General features: G+C 36.4%; 1 long non-coding RNA gene across 1 annotated transcript in view; it reads right to left on the reverse strand.

Moving 5' to 3' along the window:
- Positions 1 to 9947: 9947 nt before the first annotated feature.
- LOC103000654 (uncharacterized) overlaps positions 9948 to 15573 on the reverse strand; it is a 143595-nt gene continuing 137969 nt past the window's right edge. Inside the window, exon 3 of the long non-coding RNA XR_450850.2 lies at positions 9948 to 12093. This is a non-coding gene — a long non-coding RNA (uncharacterized LOC103000654). The remainder of the gene's footprint in view (positions 12094 to 15573) is intronic.

Here is a 15573-nt window from a genome sequence, read left to right on the forward strand (position 1 = left end):
CATTATTTCATAAAGGGTGAGCAAAACAGTATTATAATTCTATCATTTATTAATCATCAATTCTATTGATTATTAGATGGAATACATCTATAAGGAGAAATTTTCCTTCATCAACCACTTGGTTACACTGAGGTCTAGCTTATACTGAAAAGGCAGGTTAAATGCCCCACTCACCATTTTTTAGAATAATGAGTTTGTTTCCAGTATTCGCCAAAGATAACCAATGAGGTTTTGTGGATTTCCTTCAGTATTTCTATGAATTATGAAGTTTTAATGTGTCTGATATGTTTTAACCATTGCCATTATTATTCTTATTGATACTCAAATTGTCCCATTTTTGGCAAGTGGGAAGTCTCTTCAGCTTGGCTTCAGAGTCTTTGATCGTTTCCCTGCTATCTTGTGTGCCAACGTTTCCAGATGCACCTTGTACAACTTCCCTCTTAGGCCAGAGCATCCAGATCTTCACACTCCCCCTTGCTCAGCCATTGGATCTGGTCCTACAAAAAAGGCATGACCTTGGGCAAGGCAGTTCAGCTCATGCTGACCCTGTAGAACTGGCATTTGGAGGCTGTGTGTTGACTGCACTCACCTCAGGTGGGTCTTCAGTCCTTCCTGAAAGGAGACTGGGGTAGACCATCCTTCTGTTCACTATACATGTAAATGTTTAGTCATGTGAGTAAGGTCACCAGGAAGAGTGTATAATGTTTAGCCAACAGTTATTATGTGTTATAGCAACATTGGGGTAAACAGAAGAGAAGTCCACAGAGGGAATGGTAAAAAAGATGAACGAAGTAGAAAGAAAAACCAGGAAAACACAGTGTTACTGAAATCTATTTATTTTCCCCCCACAATTGTATCTCCTTTGCACTTAGAATAATGCCTGGCCTATAGAAAGAATTGAATAACTGTTAAATAAATGAATGGTCCACTGTGTCAAATCCTATAAAAGGCAAGCTAAGTCACGGAAAAGTATTCATCTGCTTTGTCAAAACAAAGGTGATGGTAATCATTATGATGGTAGGGCGGAAGCTACTGTGGGTTGAGGAGTGCACGGTGCTCAGGCAGTGAAAAGAGCCCATGCAAAGGTCTGCTCTGGAAGTAGCTCGACTAAAGATGAGAAACTTAAGGATGATTAGAAAGGGGGGGGGGGGGAAGGAAGGACATTGTCTCAGTTTAGGGTTTTTGTTGGTTTTGTTTTGCTCTATTTCTTAAGTTGGAAGACACCTAAGGATATTTATAGGTTGAAGGGGAAGAGCAAATGGGGTGGGGGGATGTTACATACTGGAAAGAGGGGGTATTATTTCTGAAACAAGACTCCTGAGGAGGCAAAGCAGTTAAGGTCCATAGTGTACAGGTAGAGAGATTAACCTGAGCCGAAGGAAGGCCAAGGTTTCTTCTGAGACAGGAGGAAAAAGAGGGAAGCATGGTGAGTAGTCAGTAAGAAGTTCTTCAGTAAAGCATAAGAGTAATAAGTTCAGAGCTTGGTGTCATAGGTAATACATATATATTTTTTATCATGAATTGGTGTTGTGATATTTAAATTTATTTATTTATTTATTTTTGGCTGTGCTGGGTCTTCGTTTCTGTGCGAGGGCTTTCTCTAGTTGTGGCGAGCGGGGGCCACTCTTCATCGCGGTGCGCGGGCCTCTCACCATCGCGGCCTCTCTTGCTGCGGAGCACAGGCTCCAGACGCGCAGGCTCAGTAGTTGTGGCTCACAGGCCCAGTTGCTCCGCGGCATGTGGGATCTTCCCAGACCAGGGCTCGAAGCCGTGTCCCCTGCATTGGCAGACTGATTCTCAACCACTGCACCACCAGGGAAGCCCCATAGGTAATATTAATAGTCTTTTATATACACTAATACTAGCTGGTATTTCTGTGCCTTTTTTCTAATGTTTGCAAGGAGCTTGTGTTTATAATATTTTATTACATAGTTACATATTGACACAGATTAGAATTAAAACAAAGTTCCTTTCTCTAAAAGCATCATAGCAGATCAGAGAGAGGCTGAACCAGGAATCGGAAGACCCAGGTTCTGGACTCAGCAGGACCATATAAGCCTCTGGGTCCATAGAAATAATTAGCCTCTATGAATTATATACACTATAAGATATTTAAGAGATATAATCAAGGACACATGTTGATTAAATATGAAGTGTGAAGGGAGAGGAAAGAATCAAGAATGACTTCCAGTTTCTAACTTTGAATAACTGGATGGATGGTAGAAATACTGGAGAGAAAATAATAATACCAGATTATGAGGATCAAATGAGATATATTTAATCTATATGTAAGTTAAACAAATTCTACAAAAGACAATATATATTTAACCTATATGTAAAGAAATTCTACAAAAGATATTAATGTTAAGAAACTGATACATAATGTTCACTGAAAATATGAAATGTGTAGAATAAATTATAATTAGCTAAAACGGGGAGGCAAACTATAGTACAATCTTATAGCATGTGAGGTAAAAGGAACAAAAATAAAATAATCTTACTGTTAAAAGAGATGGTAGGAATAGGTATAGAGAATTTCTAACAATTTAAAATTTCCTATATTCTTATTTATCCTGAGGTGCCATTGGTCTTGTTATTTAACTACCTATTATTTCTTCTGAAACAACTGCATCACAGTAAGAATAGATAAATATAACCCTGGAGTACTATAGATCACTGAAATGTTGGTTGCTTTAAACAAAAAGAAGTATAAAATCAAGTCAGTTTCTAGATTGCTGTTGTCCTGGGCAGTGGTTCATTTTTCAGGGCTGTTAAAGGGTCTTGCCACTCCCAAGCTTCTGTGACACACTGGCTAACTGTTTGCAGCCCAAGGCATTGCATGTCCCACTTTTAAAGACATCAAGACAAGCATCTTCTGAATTATCTGATCACTTTAATTCTATATTAATGACACAGTAATGGTGTTTTAAGTTCCTTTGTTTTATGTTAGAAATTCTCACTTACCTGCTGGGGTTTAATCAAGTACTCACTCTACCCACAGATGATTCAAATTATTTCAGACCGTCTGTCTTAGTGAGTTTCAGAGACATTTTTAAGCTATTCATATTTTGGATAACTTTATAGAGCATAAAAAGTATCTTGATCTTTGGTCCAAACCTCTCAGAAGTCCAGATATATGAAGTTTTTCCAAATTTCCCCTGCCTTTGGGTGACCTGGCCATCTTCAAAATCCTAGAGAACTCATCTGAATGATTCCTTTATCACAGCTTCTATCGCCTGGTATTGTTTACAGTTTTATATTGTTTACCCTGTCTTTCTCACTAGGTTGAAAAACTCTAAGGACAGAAACAACTAATGCCTTTTTTATACATTCCTTGTGCATAGCATAGTACTCTGTATATTTTTAAAAATATGATCAAATATTTACTGATAATATAATAAGGTAGGATAGCATTGGGATTAAGAGAAGAAGCTCTGGAAGTAAACTGCCTGGTGTGACATGCCATCTCTTCTCTATAAGAGCTCCATGACTTTGGATAAGTTTTCTAACATTCCTACTCCTCGGTTTCCTCATCTATTAAACAGGGATTCTATTGTACCCATTCATAGAATTACTAGAGGAAGAAACAGGTTAATATATGTCAAACATTTAGATCAAATTCTTGCCATATACAAAGTACCATATAAATGTTTGCTTGACCGTGATAATAATCCCTATTCAACTCTATTTAATTTTAGAGCTTAATTTATTCAATAATGTGACACAACTATATGTAATATACATTAAGCAGTGTTTCCTTCAGGAAAAAAAATAATCAGGAGCATCATTCCCACTTTAATTTGTCTAGAGTTAGCAACAACTGCCCCCAAGACATCTATGAACAGACTAACATTAAGCTAGATCAGCAGGATAGTCTGATTAGCTGCTTGGTGACATGTTGGATGATAAAGTAATGGTGTACATTCACTAAATGAATACCATTTTAAACAAAGGAACCTAGCCAATTTAGAGGCTCAATATACCACTAAATGTGCAGACCAAAGCAATGCCAAGACACTGTGATGACAAACATTGTAAAGTCTTTCAAGTTCACCTTCAGTAGCACCATTACTTGCTACTTCTGGGATATGGCAAATCAACGTGATTATTCTAGGAAAGAGAGGAAAAGAGGGGGGAAGGAAAGGGAAAGAAGATATAGAAGGGCAAAGAATGGTAAAAAGATGCACACACACAAAACGATAAGCCATTACATTCATCTAACCTTTATATACATCTTAGTGTTTTCCTTTAAGGGTTTTGGGGTTTTGGGGTTTTTTTTGTTTTTTTAAGATTTTTTGATGTGGACCATTTTTTAAAAGTCTTTATTGAATTTGTTACAATATTGCTTCTGTTTTATGTTTTGTTTTTTTGGTCGCGAGGCACATGGGATCTTAGCTCCCTGACCGGGGATCAAACCCTCACTCCCTGCACTGGAAGGCAAAGTCTTAACCACTGGAAGTCCCTCTGTTTGTTTTTATTTGGGTACACATCTACGAAACATTACACAGATACTATTACAAAGAGGATTTAAATATTTCATTATGCTATTTGTTTTTAAATCATTCCTTATTTTTAAAAATGAAGCTATTTAGGAGAAGTGTTCTGTGCCTCAAAAAAGTACATAGATAGATAGATGGATATATAGATAGAAATATCTCCAGCTATCCTTTTCATAGGGCATAAATAAAATTGTTCTTTGATTGCTGGTTAAGGTTACTTTAGAACTTGAAGCTCTTTTCACCTCTGTGCGTTCCAGTGAAGAGACAGTGATTGTTAAGTGTTTGGGACGATATTGCAGCAAAGAGAGAAATGGCAGAAGAATTTTGACAAACTGAAGGGATCTGTCACAAGCAGACAGGAAGAGGGAACACATGTTTCTAAGAAAGCATGTTCTGAGCCTTCTAGAGGGGGCTGCCACCGTAGAGAACACAGCAAGACCTGGCTCCCCAGAACACTCGCGTTGTCTTTATCAGCTAACCAGCTCCCAAGCAGCATGTCCACCTCCTAACTCCTCTAATGGAGAGTAATGTCAATTGTTAGTCTTCCTGAACACAGGCCAGTGTATTTTACAAACAGAGGACGTTTAGTTAAGGGACACTAGGAAAGCAAAAGACAAAACTCACTGTGAGTGTAAAACATATAAAACATAGAACTTCCATGCTATGACATCTACGACGAGTCACATGGTAATGCAGGTATGCACACAAGAAGCTGAAAGGAAATTCACCAAACGTTAAGAGGTTATCCCCATATAAAGGCGGGATTAAGATGATTTTGGTTTTATTCTTTATATGTGTATTATGTTGCAGAAAAAAACATATAGTAAAAAAAATCAGAATAATAATTATTTTAATGATAACCTAGAGAAGAAAGATTAAGATGTAATTAACCATAAAGTCAGGGTTATTTCCCTATACTTAGATCTCAATGAAAATCTTTGCCTCAGAATCCTTAAAATTCAAAGTTCTTACCAAGAAAAGAAAAAGGACAAACCCAAATTCACTAAAAACAATATGCCTTTATTATAGAAAAAGCTCTCTTCAGTGCTTTTGTTTTATTTATGTTAACAATTCTAGTCAGGCTCTAACTAGACCAACAACTCAATTGCTAAAGCCCTTGGTTTCTTAGTATGGCCCACTAGCCCAGATGAACAATTATGAAAAATTCCTATCTATTGCCAGTGGTTTTAAATAAATGAGTTGGATTTTTGAGAGGAAAGGAGACAGGAAAAGTCTAATTTTCAGGGTAGATGAAAAAGATATCTAACAAAAGATAGCTTTCCCATAAAATACTATGCACTTACTGGAGGTGATAGAAAGTAAGGCTTTGGGGTAATGGCCCCCAAAATAAGAAAATAATTAATATTTTAAATTAAAATTAAAAATTAAAGATCCCTAAGGCAACTTCTAACATGAAAAATCATTAGGAGGTTAACAGCTTCATAAAGTTATCATTAATAAAATAGATTCCAAAAAAAAAAAAAATAGATTCCAGTCTTTCTTAATAGTTTACACTTTTAAAAATAGAATCCTGTAGACTATAAGTAATTTCTAACTACATTAAGTCCCTTAGAGTTATCAGTGTTTGGGGGCTTTTCGTTTTTATGTTGTCTTGTTGCTGCTGTCATTTTTTAATGAGTTTTCTGGTCCAGTTTGTATTAAATTTAAGTTAAATTAGTTCTTCAATGGTTCTCAAAATGAGCCTTCTTCAAGGAAGAATGAGAGTAAGACTTAATCACATTCTCCTTGTATTGCTGTGATAAGATTTATATTTAGACCAGGTATATATTAAGTCTAAGTTTATTTAAAGTTGAATGTAGGGACTTCCCTGGTGGTCCAGTGGTTAAGACTCCACGCTCTCAATGAAGGGTGCTCAGGTTCGATCCCTGGTCAGGGAACTAGATCCCGCATGCCGCAACAAAGACCCAGTACAGCCAAATAAATAAATTAATAAATATTTTAAAAAAATAAATAAAGTTGAATGTAGACAAGTTTAGCAGGCCATGAATCAACCTTGGGTGCCTTCATTTTGAATGTTCTTTTATACCCTTCATTTTGCCTGTGAAATAGCATAGTAAGAAAAAAGCCCAGGGCTCATACTAACAAAGGGAAGATGGTTACCTTAGAAGATCAAATATGGAAGTCTTAGACCAGGGTGGGGGTGTGTGGGGTGCCCAGGTTAGGTCCCCAAAGGCAATAAAGGAAATGGTAAGAGGATCAAGAGAGTCAGAGTCTAGCAGTAGGAGAGAAGAGTCTGTCCAGTGTCTGCCCCACCTTTACTCTCAGAAATCAGAATTTCCTCCTTTCTTTGAGGGATTTTTAGAATATAAATTACAACCTAGATTAAACTATTGTTCTGCTAATCCTCACAAGGATCACATTTTGAAACCAGGGAAAACTGAATGATTATGAAGTTGCTATGAAACGCTGACTAGGAAAGTCTATCCTGAGGTCTCTGAAGCATTTGCCTTGTGAATTTACCCCAACATTGCTTTCATGTGTCCTTAGTCCTCTTTGCATTTATGCTGTGAGTCCAATTCCCACTTCGCTTAGAGATTACCAAACCTGAGGGTCTCATGATAGAGACAAGTTGTGTATACACATTCCCCATACCCTGAGGAAGGACCCTTCAGTCCCAGCCACGCCTGAAGGAGGGATATCCAGCTGGAAAGTGGACACATCACCAAGCACTACACTACATCATCTGACCTGGTTTCCCTCCTTGTTTCAAACAAATTTCAGGCACCTCTGTCTGGGTCCCAGTCTCTTTTAACTCACACTAGCACTTCAGCTAGTTGTATCTTTACAACTCTATCTTCAGTTGTATCTTTATAGCACTTTTAAAATGCAGAGTTTTCAAGGTTTTTTTTCTTTTCTTCCTAGAGTAGTGCGTATATTGGAATAACTATATAGCTTTACCCGGTAATAAATAACTCTTTGGAGAAAAAGAAATGCTTAAGATGAATATTCTGCAAAACTCAAGAATTATTGTGAAATCACATTTTTATCTACCATTTTTAGAGCCCATTTGATTTATCCCAGCTTGGCATATTAGAGTAGATATGGGGATACAAACAGCCTGATAGTTAAAATTTTGTCTGCATATGAATCTCCTCTGGCTTCCTTCTCTGCCAGGAAAATTTTTCCTGTTGTCAGTCAGCTGATCCTAATATCTTCTTGGAACAGAGCAAACATTTTAAAGTGCAAAGCAAAATTCCTCCCCCAGCCCTGGAGAGAAAACTTTTTTTTTGTTGAGCTGTTGATGTCTTTAAGAGAAATGACTTTAGTTGGTTCAGTCAGATGACAGAGGATACAGTTAACTCCATGTAAAGGAAAAATGTTTGAATACCAGTACCACTGATTTCAAGGAAGGTTTATTTGGGTAACATTGTTTAAGAAGCTAATCTGAGTCATAAATTGCACAGGGGCTAAATCCCTCTTAAGCAACAGCAGAAGACTAATTTTGTTGTAGTTTTGAATTTTGTATCTCTACCTTGAAAAAGTCCCATATTAATATGCATTTTGAAATATTTTATCAGCTTAGAAAGGAACTCAGTCCTCCTGACGTGGACTGCACTGCTTTAATTAACTGATCATTTGCAGTTCTTTTTAGAGTTCTGGTCAGAATTAGTTACTCTGAATCTAAAGAAGAAAATGAAGACACAGCTTTATCTTAAACACCAGTAAAGGGTCTTATTTTAAGGTAGACAAAGCAAGTCTTCTTAAGACAGCCTTATGGTAATTGATCCAGAGTCTTTGAGCTTATTTCAACTATTATCCAAGCACACATTATTTTAACTGTTGGCTAAACATAAATTTATAGAAAACAGTCACCAGGGAGAACACTTAAAAACCAGAACATAGTAGTGATAGTCACAGAAAAGAGACTTAAACCAAAAAATTTGAAAACTATGTTAGGGTATCTATAAAGTTCTTCAATGATCTTGTATTTTAGAAAAATGAAATATGTATTAGGGATGATTCATGGACTAGATAGGAAAGTAGTGAGGAGTTGGGTGGAGGTGGAGAAAGAAACTCAGGGACAGGAATATTGGGTAGAAAGAAGTTCTTTTGAGCTTTTAAAGTTTTTGTTATCAATTTGAGCTAAAAGGAATAAAATATTTTGGATCAATTTAAATAAAGCAAGTGAAAAGTGCCCAAAATGAGAATACAGAATTACTTTTTTTCAGAAGTAATCAAGGTTAATGTCTTATTTGCAAGGTGTTTGGGCAATAATAGCTATTTAGGCAGGGTTTGTCTGAGAGGAACAGAACCAATAGGAGATGGATCTATCTGTCTGTCTATCTACCTACCTACCTACCTATCTATCTATAGACAGACAGAGAAACAGAGATTTTAAGGAATTGACTTATACAATTTAGGGGCCTAGAAAGTCTAAAATCCATAGGGCAGACCAGCAGGCAAGAAACTCAAAGAAGAGTCGATGTTGCAGCCTTGAGCCCAAAATCTGCAATGCAGGCCAGCAGGTGGCAAACTTGGGCAGTGTTTCTATGCTGCAGTCTTGAGGAAGAATTGCTTTTTCCTCAAGAATCCTCCATCTTTGCTCTTAAGACCTTCAACTAGTTAGATGAGGCCCACCCAGATTATGGAGGATAATCTGCTTTACTCAAAGTCTACTGATTGTAAATGTTAATCACATCTAAAAACTATTTTCATAACAACCAAATAACTGGGCACCACAGCCTAACCAGGTTTACACATCACAATAGCTTTAGAGACTACCCTTAATTTTGTACATTTCAGTTTCTCATAGTGTCTAGGAAGAATAAGATGATGTATTAAGTATTAAGTGGAATGTTAAATAGCATATGTATTTCTGAGATTTTGGAGTCTGATGTGCATGTGTGTGTCTGTGTGTTAAAGTTTGTGCCACATGCTCAAAATTATTAGTGTGTATTTCTAATTTATACTTTCAAAACAAGTGTATGCTACCACAGAATTTCTCCTGCAACTTTCCAAAGGAATATAATCTATACATCTCAAACATACAGTTGAATATATCTCCAATAATAACATTTAGTAAAACCTCACTGCAGATTGTGAATCATATGGCTAATATCTTTGAGGGGGAAAGTGTCTAAACATAAAAGAAATAAATGGTGCATTAGGATACATGACTTCAGTAAATCTAGACATTGATCTTTTGTCCTTTAACATTAGCAAGATAAAAAATAGATATATGAGAAAGTTCATTCAAGCAATTTGCATCACTTTTCAAAAGTGCTTATAAACTTAAATGCTTTGTTTTGTTTATTTTTTGTTTTTACTTATGTTTATGTTTGCAGAGTTAGTTGAGCGATTGGTTGATTGGTTTTTGGATTCAAATTAAATACTTTATCAGGCTTAGAAAAAAAGAACCTATGAATATAAATAGGAATTTAGAGAATTATTTTGAAGAAAATGATCATAAATTTTAAGTTGGTTTTATTGAAAGTACCATATCTTAATAAGTATAAACAATTTCACTAGCTTCTATAAAATAATGAATTTTTATCTCTCCAATATCTGCCTTTTTGCTGAAATTGGATAAATAGTATGTAAAGGAAAACCATCAAGAGTACCATAATACATATATTTAAGTAAGCCAGAGTATCTAATTTGCAATTTATGTAATGGAAATAAGTAGTTTAACAAAAATGGCACCAAAAGATGAGAGTAATGGGCTTAAATCATTCAAATGATTAATAAAACTAATCATATTAGCAATTTAAATATCTAATTAAACTTTGGTATATATATTCAAATCTCTTTTATAGATATTCAGATTTACATCCATTCCTTTTGTAGTCAAAGCCAACAAATAAAAGCAGTCTTTCTTTGCTAGGTTTGTAAAATACATTCAAAGAAATTTTTAGCGTTAACCTTAAGGATTATTTTATTCCCTTCACGTTTTGACAGCCTTTCTCTCTCTCTCCCTTTATTTTAGAAATCTGCTTTCTATAGCTGCTATAAAAAATTACCTCAAACTCAGTGGCCTAAAACAACACAAATTTATTATCTTATGGTTCTGTAGGTAAGAAATCTGAATTAGGTCTCACTAGGCTAAAATCAAGGTGTCGACAGGCTTCCAATCCTTCAGGCTGCTCTAGGGGAGAATCTGTTTCCTTGCCTTTTTCAGCTTTTATAGGCTAGCCACATTCCTTGGCTCAAGGCCCCATTCCTCCATCTCTCTTCAACAGCATCAGCCAATACCTTCTCACATGGCCATCTATCTCGGTCTCTCTCCAGTGCCTCCTTCTTGCATTTACAAAGATGCATGTGATTAGATTGTTCCCACCTGGAGAATCAGGATAATCTCCCCCATCTCAGTGTCAACTGATGAGCAACCTTAATTCCATGTGTAACCATAATTCTTGCTTATCACATAACCTAACATATCAACAAGTTCCAGGCTTTAGGACATGGACATGTTGTGGGGGCCATTATTCTGCCCTGTAAGTTAATAATTCTTGCAGCTAGGTGATGGGCACACAGGATACTAATTTATCAATTTTATAAGTTTTAACTTTTCCAAAATACAAAGGTAAAACAAATAAATTTAGGATCCTATATCACCCAAGGAATTGTGTCCAGAAGATAATTCTAAATTCAGTTACAACCTCATCAGTATTCAGCCTCTTAGGAAATTTCCATATTTATTTCCAGTGAGCTATCTGAAAAAAGATAAAATAATGCAACAATTTTAAAACTTAAAAGTATAAAAACATAGGCATACATTTTGCCTCTAGCAAACAGCTCTTCCTCAGATTTCATGCTAAAACAACAACAACAACAAATTTTAAATAATTTTTTAAAATACTCATTAAAGATTCTTAGAACTTTCAGGTTTGGAGAGCTCTTTCATACCATCTGGTCCAAGAAATATCTGACACATGACTTTCATGTCAAATGATCATCCACAATTTTACTGAACATCTCCAGAGGTAGAGGTGGGTCACAACCTCCAAAGTAGTCTACTGCACAACTATGATTACTAAGATTTTGTCCCACCCATATGACTTTGGAGAAAAAGTATACTACTACTTCTATATAGCATTCTACAAATATTTGAAAGTAGCTCCTATGTCACCCTGAGGCTAAATACCTTTAGTTCCTCTAGACATTAGTGGCAACCTGAAATTGGTAAAGAATGAAGACTATGTCCCTATGGAACTTTATACTGGAGGAAAATTTGTCAATTTAAATGAAAGTCCTCCAACAACTCATTTATCTGATAAATTGAATCACAATACATTGGGAAAATCTAGAGAATATTTTACTCATAGCTATACTCCAAAAGCCAGTCCCACAGACTTTCTGGGATTTTTAACCTTCCATAGAAAGGATATTTCAACTGGATGGTTAAGTAACCATTTTTGTCCTCGGTGAGTCCTGTACACCTGTGAGCCGTGAGCACAGATGAGGGAACCACGGAGGCCAGAGGAGCTCAGAGTGTGGTATGATTGATCTGAAGGGCTTTCAACCTTCACTGAAGATCTTTCATTAATAAGGACCAGTTGAATTTCTGCTTCTGTAACTTGAGAGAGAAGTTGACCTCTTTTCACCAATTAGCAGATTTGAAAACCAATTTTACCTGAAAAATAAAATTCAACAGAAAATGCACATTCTACGTTTCACTTTTCTAGTACCTAACTTGACAAGATTTGCTGAGAAGCTTACAATGACAAAAACCAAACAAGAGGCCATGGCCTTGTAAAATTTAAAGCTTTTAAAGCTTATTTAACACAATTTTATTACCTCAGGAAAACCTTAGTTCTAATAAAACCTATAACAGGACCAGAGCCATGCCATTAGATTTCATTAGACAATATGGATAAATTCTAGACAGAGTTATAGGTATGAAATGAGTGGGGAAAAAATTTATAGAGGCTCAACTGATAGGCAGGAGGCTCAGTTCTCACCACCTTACAAGACAGTTAACTGCCTCAACTTTTGTCAATCAGGGCCTCATCCTGTACAGCCAATTGAACATATAAACCAATAAAAGCCCTGGTTAAGACATTTTGCCCTGAAAGCTATTCAGTGATTTTTCAGAACTGAGATCTTTTCCTCTTCAATAGCTTGTTTTACATGTTTATTGACTCTGGGCATAGTGTTGATAGCTCCTGGTGCGACTCTATCGTCCTTTCTATTTTCAGAAAGGATCCCCTCTGTTCCCCCAAATCATACACTGATTAGACTGCTGGACTGTTCACCCAAATCATACACAACCCACATGCCTGATCAATTATTGGCCGTAGTTACGCAGGCCTTTAAACTTAGCTATTGTGCTATAAACAGCTACCACACTATCCTGCCATTTACCACTTCATGCGCTATCTACCAGAAGCACTTTCAGATTACGTGCAGCTTTTATTAACTTTTGCCTCTGTGGACAGGAATTAGTTATGGGTCAAGAAATATGAGCTCAACATATACCACTCTCCTCACCCTATCCCTATATTTACACAGAAATAGATTACTGACCCAAGAGTTAGTGTTACGTGGGATGATCTTTTAACACAGCACTTTATTTTTTCATAGTTTGTGTTACCCTCTTCTTTTGAACTTGTTTCTAAACAATCTTAGAAGCATGTCTGGATATACTCAATTAAAACTACCTTATAACAGAAACTATTTGGCTAATGCAATTTAAGTCTTGCAAACTCAGAATAGCCTGAACAGGCAACCGCCCCTGATAGCTAATCACTGCCAAAAGGAAAGGTTACATGTCAAACATTCTAAAACCAAAGTTAGTGTATTTGTTAGGTGGTGTTTAAAAATAACAAGCCAACCAGTAAGTTATTTATTTGGATTGGTATAAATGTCACAAATAAGTCATCTTGGCAAATATTCAGGCAGTAGAATTATTAAAGACAGGCATTACATGAGTACTTTATTAAGATTGTGTTTTGGTGAAGGTGGCATCTGGTTATATCTCCTTTAAAAAAAAAACTCTTTTCGAACGAAAATCATACCCACTATGCTACAACAAATAGGACATTATGGCCTCTATCACCCATCTGTCCATCTGATTAAATGACTCCAAAATCATTCTTTTGAAATATCCTGGCCTTTCCAGTGGGTACAATTTCAGCTCACTCAGGGGGTAGCTTGGCTTTCTCTCCTAAACTGGTTTTTTAACTTCCACACAGAGATGTAAAATAGCTCTAGTGTCTGCCAAGGTTCACTGATGTCTGCTCAGCTAACCTTATTCCTAACTCCATTATATCCTCTCCCTCATCTTTTCTCTTCTTTCACTCTCATCTCAATGTATGATTTCTGTGTGCTGCTTAAAATCCTCTATGTATATATATTTAATAAATGAGTAGATGCACAGACAGAGGAATAGATGGACAAATTTGTTCTGCTTAAGAATGAACCTGAGCCCTTTTCTGTAATACAGCTTAGTGTTTATTACACACACGCCAGGAGATCTTTCGAACCCCACCTCTTGACATTTTCCACCACATCCTTCACACACCAACACACTGAAGAGTTGCAACTCTGTAAACATACCAGTTCTTCTTTGGGACAAATTTCTTAACCATCTGGGATCTGATATCCTCATCAGAAAAATGGAATAATACTTACCCTTTAGGGCGGTTGTAAAGATTAAAAGCATTCCTTTATGAAAAGCTTATAACATGGTGCCTGGCACATAGTAAGTGCATCGCACATATTAGTTGTTTTTGTGACTGTTGTGATAGCAATGATCGTATTTTTCCCAAAATCCATGGTTTTATACATATTTTTCTTCTCCCTAAAATACTGCCTTGTCCACCTGGCAAATTCATATTTATTTTTCTCAGTGAGGCCCTCCTAACCCCTACAGGACAAGTTAAGGTCTTCCTTCTCTGTACTTTAAAACATTTTTATAGACATTTATTTTTGTATTTAATACATTATACTCTAATGATGTCTGATGTCTTCTTGTCCCCACTAGATTGTTAAAGGTGGGGGACATGTCTCCTTAGGGATATCCCTGACACTTAGCACAGAACAGATCATCAATACATGGGAAGAATGGAAGGAAGGAAAGAGAGGAAGGAAGGAGCAAGCAAACAAATGAATCCAGTCTTCTGACAGCTATCCTGTCCTCCATCATTCCTGGATGATCCCCAACAGTGATGCATGGACCTCATTTACAAATTCTTTCAGTGTGCTGATAGACAGTTCCCAAGTTTATCACTCAGAGCATAAATAACTCCAGTTCTGCAAGATATTAATTCATTTGCAGTGACTAATTTGCCTCCTATTTGATGATAATGCCAACTATTGACTAAGGCAAAATATCTCAGCTTGTCAACCAAAAAAAAAATCGCTTACTCAGAAAATGGCTCATATAGGAAAGAAGCAGCTGCTTTCGAAATTGACACAAATGAGCCAAAATTTGTTTCTTTAGAAAAAAATCTTATCCCAGTGATTAATTTAGCTCCAATGGTGAGGTTTTGGTGAAGACAAGTGGAAAATGAAGGTTAAGGGAGCACAGAGTAAGTAAGCATATCGATTTTCGTCATCATTTGCTTTCTCTCTAATAATTTTCCCTGTCTAGATTTTCTAAGTTATAGATGCAGGGTTCTTATTGATCTAGCCTGTTATATCAGAGAAAGAAAATTCAGTCAGAAAAATAAAATTAATTGTAAACTGGAAACATTTTCTCATAAAGAGCAACAGTTTTTCTCCGTTGATGTGACAAAGATCCTCTTTATGAACATCCGTTTTGCACACACTGTTCACTGGCAATAGAACTCATGAAAGTGAGTAAAATTTTCCCATTTAATGAAACAATATTTCAAGCTCTGAAAATGCTACAAACATATACGTTTTATCCGATAGCCTGTTAGATGATCCTAATAGCAATAAAGGTTGCCAATTTTTTTTCTATGGTGAAAAGATGTGTGGTAACTAAAATATAGATGAGGTTGCTTTTCTCACACAAACACACACATGTTCTCTTGCCACCAGTGGAGGGAATGACCAAATGTAGATCACAAAGTCAGCTCTCTTCTTTCAAGCCAGGCTCTTCTCCAAGCCAATTTGTTTGTGGGACCCAAGCACAGCCCTGTGGAGA

This window comes from Balaenoptera acutorostrata, chromosome 3 (assembly GCF_949987535.1).
Source record: "Balaenoptera acutorostrata chromosome 3, mBalAcu1.1, whole genome shotgun sequence".
NCBI lineage: Eukaryota > Metazoa > Chordata > Mammalia > Artiodactyla > Balaenopteridae > Balaenoptera > Balaenoptera acutorostrata.